The 22,677-nt window shown below is 40.9% G+C and overlaps 1 protein-coding gene across 1 annotated transcript in view; it reads right to left on the bottom strand.

Moving 5' to 3' along the window:
• The window catches only part of Hr4 (nuclear hormone receptor 4), a 74,127-nt gene extending 53,124 nt beyond the window's left edge, over window positions 1–21,003 (bottom strand). The window contains exon 1 of the mRNA XM_076798617.1: window positions 20,790–21,003. The gene's annotated coding sequence lies outside the window, so the exon portion shown is untranslated. The remainder of the gene's footprint in view (window positions 1–20,789) is intronic.
• Window positions 21,004–22,677: the final 1,674 nt, after the last annotated feature.

Here is a 22,677-nt window from a genome sequence, read left to right as displayed (position 1 = left end):
ATAAAGTTGGGTCCGCTGCTGGTAACGAGACCTTGGCAAACGATACGCGGCCATTCTAACGGCAGTTTCGAAAAATGTTTACTAGACAGACTTTTTCAGTTTCACTTCCGTGACCATTCGCCTTCGAATTTTGACATACTTCCAATCTGATTTTTACTTTAATTTTCGGTTCCCAGAAAGGACAAAAGGTATAGCGCTGCAGATGCCAAAATGATAGGCTTCAAGTTTTTTAAATTAATGATTATTGAAATGGTACAGTTGCATTCACAATAAACTTTTGTTCAATACAAAATTACGATTATTAAAATTTTTTAAGTAAAATTGTATTTTTTTTTTAATCGATTGATAGAGCTTCATATGCTTCAGTATTAGGGGTTTCAGATAAAAAATTAAATTAGTTTAGGAGTTATTAATTTTGTTTCAAAATCTCCTACAGTACAATCTCCTAAAGGTAGCCTAAAAATCATTAAAAAATGTAGAAAATCTACGAGAGCTAAAGACTGTAAGCCTACGAAGAACCACCACCCACGCTTCGAAAATCCCCTAAATCACAATTCCCTGCAACCAATAAATCCACAGCCGGTCGCATAAAAATCGCACAAGTCACGAATCTACGAACGATCGCTGCGCGGTCCGTGCTTACTTTCACTCGAAGATCCAGAGCGAAGATCGATGAAGGGGAACGAAGAATACCCGCTGGAAATGTGCAGATGGATCTATACCAAGGAATTGTACGGCTTAGAGATCGGCCGGTCGAGACGAGAGTTAGTATAATATAATAGTCGTCCGATGATGGAGCGTCTCGCTCGGTGTCGAGAGGATTTAATTAGCCCGTCTAATTGCGACGGGAAAATCGTCGGTTACGAAATGTGTCGGCGGCGATACCGATGCGGAAGAGTCTCTCGTAAATCGGCCGATCAACCCCGGCCGTTGGTTACGTAATGGCATAAGCCTCTCGCACATGCACGCGTGAAATGATGAAAAAAATCGTGCGCCAAATAAGGAACGGGAGAAGGCGACGCGACGCGCGCGTCACCTTTTCTTCGCCGATTTCACTTTCGATGTCGCCGGTTCGGCTCGGTTCCCGATCGCAGTAGTGCTCACCTCAATTCGCAAACGTTGGGAACCGGAAGTCAAATTCTAGCGTTGCAGGGTAGTGTTTCTCTTCCAGGAATTCACTCGATCACAGTTCGACGAAGAGAACAGATGTAGCGAGAGAAAGTGAAGCAGTTCATCGAACATCGACGCTCGAGGTGTGACTTGTAATAAAAAAATTTCAAATTCAGTTATGTTTGTTTTACACTTTCGAACGTAGTGACAATGGATTGTCGAGAGTCTCCCGATTAAAATGAGCCCAAACACGACCTAAATCGGTCGACTTTTACAAACTTCGTACATAGGGATCATACGTATGTCCTCCATTTTGTTGTTCACATGATGCGTGAAACTAGTCCGATATACGTCATGTTTGGACTCGTTTTAATCAGAAAAATCTCAAGAATCCACCGGTGGTATGCTTGAAGTGGTAAGATGAAAGTGATTGAATTTGAAATGTTCTTTATTGCGTGATTATCTTTTAGCTGTTCGAGGTACGTCTGTCTTTTCTTCTCTAGTAATTTTATTATCTTGTCTACCGAGATAGGGCCCCGCTGAGCTCGGGGTACTGAGTGGTGGGGGAAGAGTCTCTCGAAAGGATTAGATGACATCACGTGCCAATTGTCCCCTGAATAGTGGACGTGCCTAGCGGTGTCACGATCCGTACCCTAAGATCGCGATAAGATCCCCATCCTCAGCACGAATCGCGACGTCACTGGGCTAGACTACACTATAGCTTCGTGACGTCACTCCGGCTCCGACTGAAGCATCCCCCCCCCCCCCCCCCAGTATTATTAGTAGCTGGTTGCGGATTCGGTCAAATTCGAGTGAGCACTACTGAGATCGTGTCGGGGCCCGTTCTCTGCGTCATCTTCGAACTGGAGTGAAAGAACCGGTGTGTTTCACTCTCCGATAAGAAAGTGAGGAAAGTGGCCTTTCGGATGAAAGTTTTTCGGCGGCGGGCGTGCAGCGGCCGATTTCGATCGTTCTCGTCCCGCACGCCGGTCTTTTCTGTCTTCACCCTGCGTATTTATTTAACGAAAGTAAAAGTGGCGGGGGACCTTGCCGTCCGCGGATCGTCGTCATCGTGCATGACATCGAATCCTCCTTATGCGACTCTGCCCCCCACCCTCTCCCGATCGAAACGGGGTGGGGTGGGGTGGGGGGAGAGGGGGGCATCCGAGGATTTCGCCTTCGTCGGCATACCGGTTTTCGGGTGAAACGATACCATCTTACAGGAAGATCGAACCCGGTGAAAACCGCGGCCTTCGGGGAACAGGGTTACGTTACGTCACACGTGTCACGGGATCGCTGTATGTACATCCTTCGCCGCGCTTCTACGTAACTTCGAGGAGACCAGAAGCTTCTGGTGCATTGAAGTCGCTGGGATGTCGTGGACGATCTTTTCTAGCCCCACAGGGATCATGGCCGATTGTTGTGCTCGTTCTGCAAATCTCTCAATCCTAAAAATCGATGAAGCTTGCAACAGGCAATTTTTGCTAATCGTTTAGGGACGATGCAGTATCAGATCGGCAGGTGATTTAGACTTTCTGATACTTTTCATAGCTGTCTTTCAATTCTGGGTGCTAAGCAATACCTTTCAGCACCATTGCTGGTCCACTGGTAATTCGAAGGCAAATGGTCCAAAGCGTTCGCAACCTATAATACATTCGCGTAATCGCTGTTCGACTTTAGATTCAAGGGACACTTTATGGAAACTTGGACAATGCAAATGAAAACGAATTTTACATTTACGCACCTTGGACGCGACGAGAACGAGTCGTATTTAAGCGTATGTTAATATCGCCGCTGTATCCTTTAAACGACTAGAGATTTATTCATTAACGTCCACAATTGCCCGAAGTCATGAAATCTTGCACGCACCGGGCGTCAAGTTTTGTATTTAATAATCAGAACCCGGGGTACATCGAAAGTCGCCAATTTTATGGATCGTTACAGCGAGCCGATGGGGATTGTACGCTCGTTATGTAACGACGCAAACGATGAACTTTTACATTTAACGGTGTAGCAGTTTTGCGCGTAGGAATGTTGACCGAGTGCAAACCGGCTCGCGTTGTATGTAAAGGAATTTAAATTTCTTACAATGTAGCTTTGCGCCGAGTGAATGGACGCGAACTTGGTCTCAATAATGCATATGGGAAGTCCTACTTCAAACATATTCATTCTAATCCTTGTGCTGGTGTTATTTCACAAGCCGGTCGCAAAGCAATGGAAATACTCTCTGCTCGTTCTTGATACAAGAATTAATATCGTTACCTAAGATCGGTAATTTCACACTTCCATTGAGAATTCTACCACGAAGTATTTAGTAATATCTTTTAGTTTCCGATATGTACAATTCCGTTTTTCAATTATCCTGTAGTTAGATACTCGCGAAGCGACAGAAATATACTTCTGATTCATTCTTGATCCAAGAATTAACATTGTTAGCTACCATCGGTAACTTCAAGCGAGATTACAAACTTCCATTGAGAATTCTAACACGAACTCTATTGGCGTTAATTTGCAAATCATCCTATTATTCATAAAGCAATGGAAATAAAAATGATTGTTAATCGGCCATTTTTATGTGTACCTACCGGTTAAATAACAGATTTCAGGTATTTTATTTTACGATTATTAAAAAATGAAGATGTTTTTCGGGGATGCGAATAAATTTCAGGAACCTAACGAGTTATGAGCCCAAATTCAATAATTAGGACCTAAATAGGATCACTCCGCTTCTCAATTTAAGACAGATCGTTACAACGCAACAGAACACAGTGGTCTCGTAAAAAATAATCGGGTTACACGATAAAATTCTGGAATGTCGAACGTCCATGATTCAGGGACTACACTGATTCATTTTGGGCCTTGACAGTTGGCCACAAGGATTTCCAGTTAGAAAATAATAGAACTACAATCTACTATCGACGTTCCTGAATAGCCTACATTTACTAGTCCCGATCAAAATGGTGGCCTCAATAAAAATTTCTAGTTTCACAGATGAAATTCTAGTTTCATTAGTACAATAAAAGACTTTCTAATGCAACAAAAAACCCTGAAAAATCATCCACAGAATCGTCAAAATTCAATTTTCTAAGGGTTGAACGATCAGGCAAACGGACACCCAACAGTACACGCCTAACAAGGATCTGTTAGTCGATCGGCAACGGGCGTCACCAAGAAAGTCGCTGTGTTTGTTCTACGATTCCACCACCACCTGTTATACCTCTTCGCCGGTTGCATAACCAGTTGGTTGTTGCGTTCCGAAAAAACCGTCGAAACAAGCAGGATCGAGAAGACGAGGGAAAGAGAAAGAGGATCCGCGAGGAGTGGTCTTGTGATTTCCCTAGCCGCGCGGATCCGCAGGATCGTTCCGCAGCGGAAACGCGTCGGCGGCAGGATTTTCTCGGCTGGTTTTTCTAGGCAGCCTAGACGAACGGCGTTCTTGGAGGCAGAGCGAGAGAGCTCTGTTGTGTTCGTGACAGTGTGTACGTGACAGAGTGTGGGCAGTGCTGCAGTCGATCGTACCAGCACGTTGCGAGCGGTCGGCCATGGCATACTTACCGATGTCAATCACACCGGCAGGCATGCACCGCTCGAACGTGTGTCGGTGGCACACCAACGGAAAGACAGCCGCAGAAGGACAGTGTGTGCTGGCGCGTACACAAGCCTCGAAGACGCTTCGCCCGCCATCGAATCTCCTAGCCTTTTGCTCTTTAACCCGTGCAATTTTCTCGACCATTGATATCGGCTCGCAGCTGCACACTCCGCATTCACGACCGCTCCGCTCTGAACTTGGCGATCCTCGCCACCGATATCGCCCCGAAAAAACGAAAGGAAACCGGACCGTGACCGTCGCTGATCACTTACACACCGATTTCCGATCGGTTAATTTTACTGCGATTTCGCGCGACCACCGGAAGTACTCTTCGATCCTCGCCTTTTAACCCTCGGCACTCCACACCAACCGAAGCGAAGCTCCAGAGGACATTTTATTCCGATGTGAGAAAATTGGAAATTTTTGTGAATTTATTTACTCTGGCCTTTTCTATTAATTCACTTTTATTTTGTATATAACGACAGTACTGCTGCGATTATTATTAATTATTTACCCGTAGCACACTAAACATTCTGCGACTCCATCAGCAACCCCAATTGGGGAAGATGAGAAAATTGGAAATTTGGTGAATTTATTTACTCTGACCTTTTCTATTAACTTACTTCATTTTATTTTGTATATAACGACAGTACTGCTGCGGTTATTATTAATTATTAACCCGTAGCACACTAAACATTCTGTGATCCCATCAGCAGCCCCGATTGATGAAAATGAGAAAATTGGAAATTTTTGTGAATTTATTTACTCTGACTTCTTCTATTGATTTACTTTATTTTATTTTGTATATTGCTGCTGTTATTATTAGGCACCGCAGAAAAACGAAAGTAAAGCGGACCGTGACCTTCAAAGATGACTCGTACAGTATATTCTGAGCGTTTAATTTTATTCCGATTTTGTGCCCTTACCGGACGCCCTCTGCAACCCTCTCCAACCCCTAAGTGGTCGACTAGATCTGCCGTGGTCCTTCATGCTTTCAATCGCACTGTCCAACACCATGAGATTATGAAGGTCCAAAGGTCAATGTGTACTGGTGCAATTGTTTGAACGGTAATGCAACAGTAGCAAAAGAAAGAAAACGTTATCGAACGGCGAAGGTAAATTAGACCGCAAGGTATACTAAAGTTCGGAAAATTTATACGTGCGTTTACATCTAGGCCATGCGCCCCTTTTGCAATTACTATCGCGCTCGATCGCGCGACGGGTGTTATTTTCAAAGCCGACCGTCATCAATCGTCACTTTTCTTTATCCGATAGGCCTGAAAAGTACAAGCGCTACCGCCTGATACGATATCGCAGCGCAAACGTTTCTAGCATGTTTGATTAGTCTATTCTGTATGAACGAGCGACTTCCACCATTGTGCTCGAGGTAGCGATGCAATAATCACTGACTTTCCTATTTCGAAATATTTGTTTTCAGCTGTTTATCGCAGTCTAAGGACAAATTCGTAAGGTTTCGTGGAATTGCCCTCGAAGAGACTGATCTAAAAAAACGAATAGATCCGCCGGTTTCGCTGATAGAAGATACCAGAACGTAACGGAAAAGAAGGAAGGTCGCGAGACGAGACGTCATACGAATTAACACGTTGTGGACTTGTGTTCGCATGCTTTTGCGATTCACTAAACAGACAACACACCTTTTAGAGACCGTTTTACTTCGCAATCTAATTAATACGTGAAACAAGCTCAAACTCGAAATAGTACATCATGAGAATAAAAATTCAATAATTAATTTCTCCGAAGTTTCATACTTTTGATAAATACTTTTTGTAGTTTCACAGGTCAATTCTTTTGTAGGCTAAAGCGGTATATACAGTGTTTACTCTATATATGTCGCAAATGCCTAGCCGATAAAAGTCACAGAACTATCCCCACTGCCGCGGGGTATGCCCCGTGAGGGGTCATGACCAGAGGCCTCTAGTTGTCTTTTTCTACGTTCCTAGCCGATATATGTCCCTGGCTAGACCCGCGTTTTGGACATGTATCGAGTAAACACTGTAATACATAAATAAATATATAAAATGTAAATGCGTGTAAAATTGCATAAGATAAAATAGAGAGAGAGAGAGAGTTTGTTAAGTCTATTAGCTCAACAATAAGTAGCGTTCGGTTTATTGATTGAATGTTTGTCGTTTATTTAAACGCTTAAACTTGTTTTTAAACCGATCAGTATAAATAGTAACACAAATACACGTTCCCCGACGGGTTTGCTTTTCAAGTAGAATTGATTCCTTCCAGGAGGGTCGACTAATAGCCATCGTTCAGTCACGTTTGCTACTGACGCTTGGCGCCATGATTACTGCTAGTTGGCAGAACCTATGTAAACAAGATGGTCGGTTTCGGTAAATAGTTATTGATAGTGCCCAGCTATTCGGCATTTCGACTTCTCGAACGAAGGCTGTGCCAAATAAAATTTGCCACAATGTGCCGACGTCAGCCCTGTTTGAGCAGCTGTATCATTTTTTCTTATTTTCAATTATAATTACCTGAATCCCCTAACACTTTTTCCCGTATATTTACATACTTTTCACTATAAATATCGCAATAAAGCATAATAAGATTATGTAACAATACATTTTGCATTTATTTTTAACTGTCAAGGTTCAATATCGATTTTTGCTGTCATATAATAATTACCATACTGAAAGCATTACTGTAAATTTACATTTTTATGGGCAAACTTAGAAGAACTGTATTTACATGTATTTATATATTTATATTTATTCAATTATGGGACAAAATATTCTTTTACAGAATTATGAATTACAAAGACAAGATCCATACAAATGATCCTTGTAAATTGTGGTTATTTAAACGAGCTTAATTGATCACCCTATCTTATCTATAGAATCTCTAGAAGCTATACACATTTGACATAACGAGATTGAAAAATTCAAATAAAATTAATTTTAAAGAAATGAAAATAAAATTGCATTCTGTGAACTCAGTGTCAAATTCTGTTAAAGATTTAAAAGCACAGTTCTCCTAAAGTGTTCTACATTTTTAGGATGTATTTTACAAGAATGATTCGGAATCATGTTGCATTTTGAGTAACCGTGCTTATAAAACTTATTAATAAAAACAATATGTCTATTAACAGTCTCCCAGGCACTTCGTATCTGTCCCAATAGTTCCGTTCAGACGCGACGGACGAACCTCATTAAAATTCCTCATTAAACGAGACGCGGGGTGTCCATGATCTTGATGGAATTTCCTTTGGTCGAAGACGATCAGTCGCGCTCGATCACGACTTTTATCGCGAGATGTTGGTACCGGCGGTGCTCGCGAGCTATAACAAGTTTGAAGCTATAAGGCCAGCCAACGTCCATGAGCGACGACCTCAAACTAGTCGCGACGCACCGTGATCATTATGCGTACGTTATTTCTGACGGACGACTTCGCGACGAGCAAACACTGTTCTCACGTGGAAACCGAAAGTCAATCGTTTTCGCTCGTTAGGAAAATTCAGAGTGATTCGGATTCAATTAAAAAGAAGAGGAATTCAAAATAAGATAATTCTACATGTCAGTAGGTAAGCAGGTATATTTAGAATGAAATTTTTCATTCATACGATAAACTTCGTTAACATTTTCGTTGACAAATTGCAAAATTATTGTAGATTTTTTCGAAAGTCTTTATGTGTATTGAACTTTTAATTTTTAATTTCTATCGGGTGTATATATTGCTGAATACTTGGTTAGCGTGTCTGTCTATGATTTGCCGTTTCTACTTACTATAGACCAGTTTCTATTTACTGCCTGTGCACTTTGATTTATTTTTTATCATTGACTACACGTGATTTATGAACGTTTTCTGTGAAATCATTATATGGGTCGATTGATTTGTTAACTTTGTCTACGTTTTTTGTTGACATGTTTTTTGCTAATAGTGCGTACATATAAGTATACATTATCTTTCACTTATTCCTTTTCCAAGAAAAATTGCTATCCACCGATCTGTCATAATTTTGCAAAAAATAAAAAAAGCTTAGAGAGACACATTAAATAAAATAAATTAATGTTAGCATGGCTCAAGGAATTAGTGACATGTGCATTGGGATAAAAAGACACACTTTCACGTACCTAGGAGAAATAAAGCAATATTTATGTATTATTTGACGCTTTACCAATCAAATAATGGAACTAATTAATTTCAAAGAACAAAAGCGACAAGAATGATTCAGAATTTTTCATAATGTCCAGAGATAATTCATTCTGAACCAGTCAACTGATTTGTGAGACTATAAGCGCGACTGTAATCCGGTTTCATGGTAAGTGACATTTATTAATGTGTCAATGCAGGAGAATAAATGTTTAAGTTCCGTCTATGCCAAGTTCTAAGAAATTTTATTACAGTTTTGTTCCTTCATAGGGAGTTCAAAGGTTTGTTCGCATATTTCGTGTCACAGAATATTGCGTATTGCAAAACTTCTTTCTATCTGTGTGTAAAATGCGACGTTACAAATGAAGCATAAATTCCTCTTTCTATTTTTTTCACCTGTCGATTCCCTACATTTTCCTCGAGCATCCACCTGCTTCAATTGCCAACCACGAACAGGGTTTTAATCAATGACCTTTCGTTTTTGATGATGAAAATGATGATGAGGAAAAAAATTTGCATTTGCTATTAAATAAAATTTAATAGAGCGGTATGAGTGTATAAAGAGTGTGTAAGCATACAGGTGCACGTTCTAAAAACGAAGCAAAACAGTGAACAGGTTAAAAACGTTTAAAATTACGATTAAAGTGACTATTAAAAAATTTCTAGTAAATAGACTGCGAAGACATTAGAATTAAAAAATGTTATTCTTGACGTATTGGAATTGTTGGAGGAGGAAACACATTTTTACCTAGCTTCCATTTCTAACGATCGACCTAGAAAGTATTTATTAATGTTTATTTTGCATTAAATATTTAAAGTCTTGAGCACCTTGAAAGTTCCTTGAAAAATCTGACTATATTTTCCTCGAGCGTCCAGTCGCTTGCCAACTACCAACAGTGTCTGCTGCTCGATGACCTTTCGCAAAAATCGTGCGAGCTGGCCGTTTCGATTGCTGCGTTCCTTGGTTATAGTCACGGACGTATGGCAGTGTCATGCACCTTTCGAGCGCGTTTCTCTCGTAACGAATGGAGCCGGGTACCCGCGCTCGAATACCGGTACTCGCCGACTACGCGTGTCAGGGTCAAATGACATCATTCCGACGCAAGGATACTCGACGCGGCGGTGCTTTGTCGTTGTTCGCGTCGCCATAACTCATCCCCGTCAATCGTTCCCGCTTCTGGTAGCCGGGAGGAACACGTCGGAATCTTTTCGATCACTTCGCCAAAGAATTCCGCGAAATGTCGTACCCGGATTTATCTCTCTTCGCCATTTTCTCCGCGATCCTCTCTTCGTTACGACTATTCTTTCGCTGATGAGTACAAGACGCGAGGAACGCGGAACGGAACCGGATGACTTCCGGTTTCCGCGCGCGCTCGCGGATTAAACATGGCGGACGCAAAAGAGAACATTGGCGAAATGTTGTATTATGAACGGGCGTAGTTGTTTCCTCGAATGCAAATTTTATTATCAAATTATCTCGCACAATAAAATTCAGAGGAACTTTTATTTCATAGTGGAATCGTTCATTTTTCATATGCAGTACTCGCAATCGAGAAAATTTGAAGTTATTGTTCTAAATGTTGGTCCTCCTCTACATTAGTAAATATTTATTTTGCATTATTTTGAATGCAAATATGCGAATACATGCGAATACATGAATACATTTTAAATATTTTTTACCATTTCTCGCAAAGAACACAAAGAACGCAAAGTTGAAAAAAGCTAACTATGAAAAAGTTACGAGCATAATGTGTGAATGCTATTTTTCTTGTGATGCGAACATAATTTTGTTTACAGAGACGTTTCAAATAGTCCGCCCTTTTGCTGTATTTCTGTCACCGAGTCGGATTCAGTTTCAGAGTGCAGCTCGTAATCCGCAGCCGCCAGTCCCGTTGCATTCGTTAATGAGTCACTATAAGGTCGACCACTCGTTCAGCTCACGATGTTATTTTTTTTCCACGTGCCGAAGCAACATTATCATCTGCGATTTTTTCTCACGATGTATCAATCGTAATTGCCGACGTATATTACCAGCCTTTTTTCCAGCTCGTTGTAGCGTTATGCTACTTTGTCCGCGGGCTTACGTAGCTTCGCGCGGTGCGTAAATCGTTGTAGATGATGAAATAACAGTCGCGTTCTTCGTAAGAACATTTTTCGCGAAACTACCGAACACCGTTAGACCATGAGTCCTGCGAATGGCAGGAAAATTGGTAAAGTGCGCAGTGATTTTGAAATGGATGACTCAATTTTATTAATTTGACAATAATATAATATTAACCGTAAATTTTTCTGATGCTTTCACTATTCCATATTTCAATTACACGCTTTTGTTATAAATGCATAAAATCTGCAGTACAATTAATTTGTATGAGAGCTGGGACCAGAAATACTAGTATTTACATTGGAGCTCCTTTAGAATTTCAGCGAAATGACAGAGTGACCTCTTAAGTTAAAAAATAATAATAAAAGCTTCCTATTTTTCATACTACTTTTCATTTCATTTGCTAATGCAAATTCTTATTCCGCGTAGGAATTAATTTGCAGATATAAAAGAAGAATTTTTTCTTGTTAAACTCCTTGCACGTGTGAGAGCAGTGCTAACGTGAAAATAATTGCTAATGACTATCATTTCTCCATTTATGCTTTACAAAAGATTACAAATTCTCATAAAGAGTCCTTTGAGATAGTCACTGTACTGCAGACACTAATTAAATCTTCTATATTGACAAAATGTAATGAAGATCATAATCCACAGTGTTTTGCATGAAACTTGTACCAACATATTTGTGACGTTTTCCTGATTAAAATGACTCCAAACACGACACAGTTTGTACCATATTTACTCGCTTAATTCACGATACAGTGGAACCTCGATTATCCGAACTAATCGGTGGCCCATGGACGAGTGTTCGGATAATAGAACAGTTACTTAGCTACACTGCTAGAATAAATCTTTACTGGTTTGTACAATGCTTTAGATTGAGCTGTTTACACGTGAAACATTTATTCGAGGTGTTCGGATAATCGAGGTTCTACTAAATCGTTAATTAAACAAGCAAACATGCTCCGAACTAAGTCATGTTTGGACTCGTTCGAATCAGAAAAATGTAACAAAAGTGTAGACAAAAGTTCCGCAAGAAAATAATAAAAAGTAACAAAGTGCACATATAAGAATGCAAGTATCGTGCACATGTCTAACACATCTATCGAGGCACTACCGTAATTCCTGACAAACGGGAAAGCGTCGGGTTCTCTATTTTGGCAGCGGTGCTGCGCGACGATTTCCATCAGTGGAGGATCAGTTGCTGTTGGAAAATCGACGTTCCTATTAGCCGTCAATCGGAAAAACATGAATCGACGGGGTTCGTTATTCTGGCCGAGTTATGCTCGGTTGATCGTTGAACGGCATTAGACGGCGTCAGATAGCGTTAGCGCAGCGGAGATACGATAGACATGGCGGAGTTCGTGAACGCAATGCCGCGATTACTGGCGGGTATATTTAGTTTCAGATTGGCATAGGTCGCGAAGAGTCTGCTAGCTGTTATCTGTTTTCTACGCACGTGGCCTCCATAGGCCGGAGTCTAGCCTGTTATAATCGGTGACACGCTACTGCCGAAATTTCACTGGACCACGGATCTAAATAAAAATTCATTTCTCAATCATTTAACACGCTCCTCAAAAATGGTTGTACAACAACCCCTGTACTTTTCATCTATTCTCGTTTCACGATTTAATTCGACGTGTTTTATTCGTAGTCTCATACTTTGAACGAATTTACGAAACTGTAACATGGTCATAGAAAAATTAACAAATTTTGCAATATCTGAAACAGAAAATTGGGAGGAGGCTATTTTGTAGAATTCGGAGTGAAGAAAAATGAAATTTTGTCAATCGGAAAAATTCTTATGACAAAGCTAAAGTAGAAGTGCTATTAAATTAAGTTAAGGTTAATATTATCCTTGTATTTGTGAAATTATTATTTGATGTAAAAGTGTAAATTTTTGCTAGTGGTTTCAATAATTTAACGACCTAATACTTATTTGATCACTCAGCTTACGCAGCTATCACGCAGCTACCCTTAGGTGAACCACCCTGATCCTAATTTTCCGAAAAAAAAACGGCTCATAATCGCGAAGAAAAGTCCCGAAGACTGTAGAGTCGTCGGATCAGCTGAAAACGGCGATGAATAATTGCCGCCGGTGTCAGAGGATCGTAGTACGGTCGTCGTTCGACTATAGCGGAGCAGCACCGGGTCTCTGTACGTAACATGCATTCGTACGGACGTTTGTACCCGACCTATCTCAAGCTCCGTCATCGGGAGAGGGCGCTTGTCGGGTACAGGCCGAGAGGTTAGGCTAGGTTAGGGACGTCACCGGCTACTGCGCTCATCCGCCAGAATAACTTTAAGTGGGGTTGCACAACTCTAGTTCCCGCGACGTGCTGCCGCGTGCTCCTTACTTAGCGTGCCTTTAACGTGGCTAACAGCCGCTTCGCATAAATACCTTCTGTTGGATATTTATAGCCGGCCGGGGTGAAGGGGAGGCCCTCGAAAATTCGGATCGATCGCCGTTACCACCCCTTCTATCGTTCATTTATTATTAGGCCTGTCATCGTTCCTGCCCAACCACTTTTCACCCGTACCGAAATCCGTACGTTCCGCTGCGATCCGCTTCAACCCCTCGCCGACACTTTCCGCCATATCAACAAAAATTAATGTAAATACAAATTTATATAAATGAGCCGTTTATTTTGACAGTTGCCCAAGTCCATTTGTCAATTATTTCTTGTTGCCCGTAATTACGTGTACAACTTCAAATTAGCTGTCATAAACAACATTCGCGGTTAAGTATATTCAGAGTATATACGATAATTTTGGACACATCAGTTTTCGCAGTTAGTTCAATTATTAAAACCATCACTTTGAAAGTGGCCTAAGTCCAATCCATTATTGATAATGTTCGAAGGACATTATTTTTGGAGGACGCAATTTTTAAAAGGGTAAAGAATTCTAACGGAGAGACAATAAATTGGTTAAAAATATGCTGGATGCGCTTTTTGAGAGATGAATCGTATACAATTTTTTATAAGATATCAATGGATGAGAATGCAAAGTTTAAAATTCCGAATTTATTACCACGTCGGGGTAGACCACTTTATAAAAATACAGGACGAATTACAACAGCGAAATACAAGGACATGATGGACTTACTACGATACCACCACCACCATGACTTCTTCAAATCCCTCTCGCATACACAAAATGTAGATGGGCAGTAAATTGTTATGTAATTTATGTAGTTAGAAAATGTCCTGAATTGCATAAATTGTGTTTCTGAAGTGTTGTAAAGATATATAAAGTAAATTGAGTTTTGTTTTTTCAATTTGAAGCATTTTAAATTATGTCGAATGGACTTGGGCTCTTTCAAATTTTATAACGAATCTGGTTGTTAACTTTGAAAGTGGCTTAACTCCATTTTTGGTAAGAAAACAGATATTATTCACTTAATAATTGCTATTATTTTAATAGGAACTGTAAATTTAACTCTTTTAGATACACTTAAGCAATATGACGCATTGGTATCTTATACGTATATTTTTAATTTTATTGAAACACAAACCCTTAAATATTTCAATTTAATTATAAGTGGACTTAGGTCACTTTCAAAATAAACGGCTCAAATAATATACCGAGAATTTTGCTTTTTATTTCACAGTGACTGCGAGAATTCGTTTGTAATTCTTTGAAAAGACTGTGTTATTATTAACACTGAATAAATCGCGAAAGGGGGTTGCTCTGCATAATAACAAGTCGAAAATGAAGTAGAATAAAATTTGTTCATACGAGGAAAATACTTCGTTATCGGGAAAATCGAGCTTGACAATTTTGCCAACACGCGTCTCATTGAATACGGATCGTCTGACGCGTCTGCTTCATGACGTACCGATTCTACTTCTTACAAATGCAATTCACGCGAACTTGACGGATTTCCAAGGTCGATTTTCTCGAAATAAAAGCCTCGTATGAAAAAATTTTCTTCTACATTTTCGACTGATTTTTTCATACAAAATCACTCCCTTTTCGATTGTTGAAAAACGATTACCGTAAAAATGATATTCGACAAGTTTTTATCAAACACATCTTTTCCTTCTTTTAATTCCTACATTTTTTCCTCATTACTACATAGTCTTGTTTTCTATTAAATGAGTGTATACAGGGTGACAAAAAAGAAAGGAGAGGAGTAAAATTAATTTTTATTATTTAGTAGGGTTCCACAAAATGATCATATTATTACTTCTCTTATTGTTAGAAAGGTTATTAGGGTTTTTTTACTGTTCAAGGTTGCAAACTCAAGTTTGTAGTACAAATTCAATTCAATTTCACAGCCCGTTAAATTTCCCAGAAAATTCGACGTCGAGAGTGTCCTCAGGATAGTCTTCGGCGACTGTAGAGCGCAACGCAGCAATTCTACATTGTCGTAAATAGTTCGAGCGTCATAGGATGGTAATGAATTTGTCGGCTGATATTTGGTTTATTCAAGTGTTCGTACAAAGCGCATTGTTTGGTTCGAGCCTGTCATCAAAAGTGCGGAACGTCGTCATCCGCGGAACATGTATAGTTCGTGATGGGAACGTCTCCGACCGACGAAGCTAACTTCTGGCGCATTTACATGTGCCAGGCTTTGTTAACTTCGGGATACTATCGCGCAGATTATCAAGACAACGGGGCTCAGAAGTGGGGCAATTGGATTTCACGCAAACTGTTGAAGACACGAACGTCGATATACACCTTCGTTCTCCACCTGAGGATCTGTTTTCTTACCCACCACCGGCAACCTTTCGCCTACTAAATTATTTACATCATTCCTCGTGATTAAACCGACGAGGGAAGTCGTGCAAGTGACGCGCGCACACACACGCGCCGATCCCGATGCGCTTTCACCATTATAGACCGTGATACTTTCTGCGAGTTCGCAGTTTTAGTATATAAAAGGATTTTGATGAAATTTCGTTTTATACTTGCTAATCGGTTCAGGGAATGGAAAATTAAACGAAATTGTATGAAATTTCGATTAACCGGACGTTTTGTATGTTTTTGAAGATTTGAGCACGCTATAAACGCGGAAAGGCCGCACGGTGATATAGCGCGCAATTATTACCGCTGCAAATTGTTTTATGTGCTTCGGTGGACTCGACCGTTGCGAACATATTAATATCTCCAAGTATACTGTATCCAGGGTGTGCTTAAAATGTTCGCGATTATTTTGGTAATCGGGACTTTGGTATAACTGTCGAACATTAAAATACCTGCGCGTTCTGCACGCGATAATAATATTTACTGCGAGGAAAAAAATTTAAAAATCCATAAAATTTCATAAAACAAAAGTGCGCGAACATCTACCACCTTTTAACGTATCCTTTAAACGTCTTATTAAATATCTCATGAAACTAAGTTCTCGAATTAAAAATACATGCAAATAAAAAAGATTAAAAAATTGATTTTAATATTAAGTAAAAATTAAATTAAAAATTTTAATAATTACATTAATTATTCAATTATTTTGAAATTGTAAAAATCCTGTTTCTGAAGACTTCCCAGGATAAAACTAAAAGGTTCAGTCAAATTAAATTCTGTTTTACGAAGATTGCAAATATTTCAGTGTATCCAGGACAGTGCGAAAACCGTTAAAAATTTTATCGCAAAGTATGCTTTATCCAGGATCGTCGGATAAAAAGAATAGAGTCGCGGACAGTTGTTCATGAATTAACAAAGGAATGAACAAGGGGAGAGGAGGTATTTTAAAAGCGGAATTTGATGTCCTGTGACAACAAAAGAAAACTACGGCACGAAACATGTTTGCACACGGAGTCCCGTTATCGCAAGAATTCAATTTGATAATACGAAAGCACGTGTGCGTTTGTGCACCACTTGTCTCACGTGTCTGTTCACTATAGGCCGCTTCCATTTCTATCAACGTTAATCCACATTTGCAACCAGGTTTCGCAATAAAATTCATTAATATACATCAGTCGGAAATATTTAGATCAATGGAAGACTGGTAACGCGCTTGTGAATGTTTAGTTCCAATTAGAAATGGTAATACGCGCGTTGGTCAACAATGTACAAAATCATCAGTGTCCTAAGGAGATATCGACGAGAAAATGGTACTTTTACAGAATTTATTTTCGCGCGTCACGTTTCATTTTCTCTCGGCTTGCGTCGCTAATTGCGGAGCGATTCTGCATAAAGAAAGAAACGATCCTTTCTTTGGACAATGAACACGGGATGTGCACAGCAATGCGTAACGCCTCTAATTCCACCGCGAACGTCATAAACGCTATCGTTTACGCAACGCTGTCGTTTGAAAAGTAATTTATTGAAGGGCAGGGTATTTCACGCTTTTTTTCGTCACGCGATCGACACCGTTGAATCTTTACGTAATTAGCGGGAAGCGTCTGGACGGGACGTTTGCGATCGCTGACCATCAATTTTTTCCCCCATATGCGCGAAACACTGGACAAACCACCGCAAATTCGCGAAATTCTCCAAAATTTCACCAAGACTATTTTTATGTTCCCTAGGATCTTTTTTTTTTACTAAGGACCGTTCACAAAGTACAGTACTGCCTCGACATATGTGAGAGAGATGCTCTCGATATTTGTGACAAGTTTACTCCTACTGCTGCAACGTGTCTTCAATGGCCCAGAAGCTCGATCGGTAGGCAATACTAATTAAAAGCTTTCCAGTTTTTAATTATTCGTTTACGAAAAGTGTATGGACATATTCCTGACATTTTCCTGAAAAATATGAGACCAAACACGGTACAATTTGGATCATATTTTCCTGATTAATTCGCATTCTAGTAGAACCTCGATTATCCGAACTGATGATATCTAAATTAAGATCTTATTATCACAATGATTACAAACGATTAGCCAACTAATTTTATAAATTAGCCGCGTCTCATTCGCTGTACCTAGGCGTGCGAATTATTGGATGCAAGCAGCGAAAGGAGCAAGAGAAACAAAAGTTTTCTTCAAATGACATTTCACGTACAAGTTCTGCGTAGCATTTTTACGCCCGCGGGGTATTTCTCTGTTTTCACTCGGTGAATTAATAGTATTCCGTATGTCGCATACAATACGTATTTTCGCAACATGACGTGTAACATTTTTCTTTTTTTTTTCTTTCCCAGAAAAAGAAAATCTTTGTCGCGTTGTCATACGCGAATTAAGCTTTCAGTGTGCTTAAATACTGCGAGACTGCCACGGGGCTTCGACTAAGCTCGACGAAACGAGAGACGCGCACATCAAACGAAGGAACACAGATAAATATCTTGACTGCTCGACGCAGATGGAAACAAAAGCACAAAGATTTCTTTTTCGTTTAATTGCTGGTATCTCCGATTTGATGATACATTTACAATATCGTATTATTGCTCGCCGATACTTTTTCTGTGACGGCAGGACGTTTTAACAGGAAGCTTGTAAAATGTCAGAAGATTGCAATGATTCTTGTTTGCACGTGTCGTACGTCGTAATTGCAAATAATACAATTATTGAAAAAAAATCAGTGGAAAGATTCCTGCTTTGAAGCAGGCATTACAATGCTTTCTAAAACAAAAATTTATTGTATCGTCACGATCACTTTACTCATCACAAAAATCCACTATGTGAAGAATCCAATTTTCGAAATCTCATAAAACTAAGAAAGCGGAAACACCAATGATATTAACAATTGATATCCATCGAACGTATATTGTTTTATTTATCAGCAAATCCTGGTTGTAACAAATTATTTACACTTTAGCACGATCAGCGAATGATACATTCGATTCAGGCGTACGTGTCTGTCTACTGTTTACCACTTCTACTAGTTCCCTGATTCAACGTCGATTTTCTCGAAAACAAAGGCTCGGACGGAGTAATGTTATTCCACATTTTTGACTGGTTTTTCCGCGAAGAATGAATACACTGAATGGTTTGCGCCATTGTTGCAGCCGCACCTTTATAATACGTGCGTCTCGTTGTCTTAGCAGCACTAAACGCTCGGGCAACGTAGTCGACCGAGTATCAGTTCGTCTCGCGTATTTATAGATAGCAGAGAAACCGTACCGTCCTATCGTGAACAAGCGATCGTGCAAATTGATCTACGATGATCCTGAGAATAGATAGGAGCCAATTAAACGGAAACAATAGGCGCGGAGAACGAGAACGCGTACGTTGGCGGATTAACAGAGTCGGACGGGAAAGATCATGCGGCTTTTCTCGAACTCGCGAAGGTAATCTTTAAACGGCGAACAAAATCTCCGCGGTTCAAGGCAGCGTACTGTCCCACATAAGTGTCGGGTTTTGCTCCGATAGAACCAAGTTCAATATGCGCTCCTCAGAATGTCGATCAATTCGACGCTTAACGTTCATTACGATTCTACTAATAATTAGCGAGATAGCCCACTCTTGTAAAGAAATGTCGGTTTAACTATTTACGGATCTGAATTTATTAACAAATTCTCTGCCGTATCTCCTATGTGTGGGTGACGTAATTATTTTAAATATCAATTTCTATGCTAATATATTCACTGTACCGGTTAAGATCTAAAATATGTAAAAAGGGATTTATCATACTATTACTATTGTTATATTACGACATTGTGTGTAGTCAATTTCCGACGAGTTGACTGCGACGTTCTAATTACTCATATACGCACAGTGAATTTTTATTTAATCCGTTTTCCTTTCCTATTTTTATTCCATGAAATAATTTCATGAAAAATTTCACTCGAATAGAGTTGCAGCACACAGTGTGTCAATTTTGTCTATCGCGTTTTAATCAGTTCCGCGAATAAGAAATGTGAGGATTATCTTCAGCAAAAAAGTCCTTTCTCTGATTCTTCACAGCCTTCAAGGTTGGAGGATTTCGTTTAAAAAATGTATTTTCGTATCATTGACGGTTGCATCAGCGTCGACCATCCCGTTTTGCCTTCGGAGAGTTTCTTCCGGGTTGAATATATACACCGTGTCCATCAATTAAATATGCAAGTAAGAATTAAGTAACTTCGCGTGTAAAAATTTTGAATGTCAAGATAAAGAAAAAATATAAACGTTTTGTTCGTAGAATCGTCACGAAAAAATCGAAATTTAAAAATGTCAGTGTGCTGTGTTGTTCCACAACATTTTCAGCGATTGTATACATGTATTGTACGAATACTCGTCACTGAAACACACATACGAATCGAGTAGCAGTCAATTAAATTTTATTCACGCTTTTGTATTGTATTTTTGAGTTTCCGTGAAGTGTAGAATGATTTCTTGCACGATTGTGTTCGCTTTTTGCTGGACCCCGTGTATTTTAGGTAGGGGAAGGTTAGGTTTGTACAACAAATTCTCACGGATTTCGGTGAGCAGGAAGGCGAGCCGTTACTAGCCGAACGACCTAGACCTTTCGACTTGTCCGAAACCTGTACACCGGATTTGCATCAATTATCGATTATTGTCCCTTTCTTTCCTGTTCTTTCTTCCTTCTTCCCTCTAGTCTCGCTTTGGAGAATGACAAACCCATTACCAATTAGTCAAGCCACTGGCAATACGTAATTAGCTGCTGCTTTTTTGCGTGAGAATTATTGGACCAGAATATTCCAATCTTATCAATACTCTGTCAAAGTTTACACGATATTAATAAATGATCACTTTTCAAAATTTCCTAAAACCAACAAACCTTCAAGACGATTTCAAAATTCTAAATTAAGTTTAAAATTAAATTACCATAAGAATCCCTCTAAATTAGATTACTATAAAAACAGACCCTTTTAGTACACCGTAAACCTGGCGTTAATCAACAGCGTGCAACCATTCAACTAAATTTCATTAATTGACGTATACATTAACAACAAAAAGCAAAGGTAAAACTCCAATTGTTTCCTGTTGCCCCCGCAGTAGGGGTTCCGAAGGAAAAATCTGTGGGGTGCAGACTTACATCTTTTTCCGTTTATGACTTCCAAAATACGAAACTTGTTGGGCGGTTGCGAGGTGTTTCCGAAATCCCGCCGACAAGCAGTCGGTGCAGTATGCGAACAAGGTCACCGACGTCCCGACGACGTTGGATTGTCGATCAGGTGTCAAGGGGAGGTTCGTCGTGTTACGTCAGCGTTTATACACTGGTGGCGCGCTGGCGCGTTCTTGCATCCACACGCGTGTGCATCTATACGTACGAACACCGGGACGAACACGCGTGTACACAGGTGCACACAAAGAGAAGAAGAGAGGAAAAGATAGAGATAGATAGAGAGAGAGAGAGAGAGAGAGAGGGAGAGAGAGAGAGAGAGAGAGAGAGAGAGAGAGAGAGAGAGAGAGAGAGAGAGAGAGAGAGAGAGCAGGACAGATATCACCGAACGTCACTGGTAGCCGGGTCGCCTAACCGAAAACCCGCGTTGCTCGATGTCTCCGACGTCTGGTCCGTTTTCTCAAGCACGTGCACTTGTTCCTCATTTGCTCGACGGCCCCGAAAGTGTGTTCAGTGTCCTGCGGGCCGCGATTAAACAAAGGAGAGATCGACGGTCAGCTAACGCTCAGTCGGATCGCCGAGAAGGATCGATGCTCGATCCCGAGTGTCTCGGCGAGCAGTAAACAGTATAGGATTCAATAAAAATCAGTCGAGTCGATGTCGAAATCGATTAGAAAATACGTTTTCACAGTTGGCGCGCTCGGCGGAGGGCAGCCCCGTCGGGATCGTTTAAATATCGATCGGTTTTAAGTATCGGAGTGGCCAAAACGACGATAGACCGAGACAACCACGACCCAGTTGCACGTGTAAGCTCCTCGCCCTCGGAACTGGGTTATCCTTTGTCCAAACAGAAAACCGTCGGTCGTGCGTCCTCGTCTTTCCGGTTCCTCCGCGTCACGACCAATAACGGTCCTCGCCTCCCCAGCTCGCTCGCCTATTTGTTTCTCCGTAGCCACGCCAAGTCCTTTTGTATCCTCGACTATAACGCACTCCTAATCCTTCCAGCTATTTGTCACTTTCCCTCCCCGTTCCTATTCCTCCGGTTACATTCACGAGCACATCATCATCTTCTCCGGAAGAAAAGAAAACCGGTCGGATCTAGATTCTATCATCGGCCAGGGTTCGTCGATCGTCTACACATCACAGTCTCGATAATCCAGATCGCGGAGAGTTCAACGCTGTCTCTGTTTCACTGGCACCGTTCACTATAGCTCCCGAAACAGTCCACTATCAAGCCAGAGTCCGCCGAACCCTATCAACTAGAGTCCCACTAATACTTCCCCCAGGAATATACATGTGATACGAAAATACTTGTCGATCGGCTTCACGGATTGTATCGCACAAAATTCCCCTGGCGCAGAGAGAGTTCGTTGCACCTTCAGCTCGGCACCGGTCGCGTATGTCACGGCTCCGTGTTTGTTCTAGCATAGCCGGTGTGCCCCGTGTCGTTGTAACGCTATCAACCGGAGTCGTTCCTTATCGCGTCCACGTTGTGCGCGCTACCATTCATGCGTCGGTTTTCCACGGAGACGCGGCCCGACGCGACGCGACGACGGGACGCGCTGAACAAGCGTGGCGAACCGACACGCGTATGCAGTTGGCGCGCGTGCGAGCGCACCAAAATGGCAGCCACGCAACGGTTACGTAACCGTTTGTTCGCAAAACCGCGGTCCTCTTTTATCCTTTCTCCCCTCTTCGGGAACCGCGTGTCCTTTTCCCTCGGTTGCCTCCTCTCCGGCTGTACGGGCTCTCGATTAAAACCGTTGAATTAAAAGCGATGATTCGGCGTCGCGGCACCGCCTCCGGAAAAGACGGTGCAACGGGTGAAGCTAGGTTTTATCCGACGGAGTTGGTCGTAGAG

Source organism: Halictus rubicundus, chromosome 12, assembly GCF_050948215.1.
Source record: "Halictus rubicundus isolate RS-2024b chromosome 12, iyHalRubi1_principal, whole genome shotgun sequence".
Classification (NCBI taxonomy): domain Eukaryota; kingdom Metazoa; phylum Arthropoda; class Insecta; order Hymenoptera; family Halictidae; genus Halictus; species Halictus rubicundus.
Note: the sequence above shows the minus strand (reverse complement) of the source record. Positions and strands in the feature narration are given on the sequence as shown.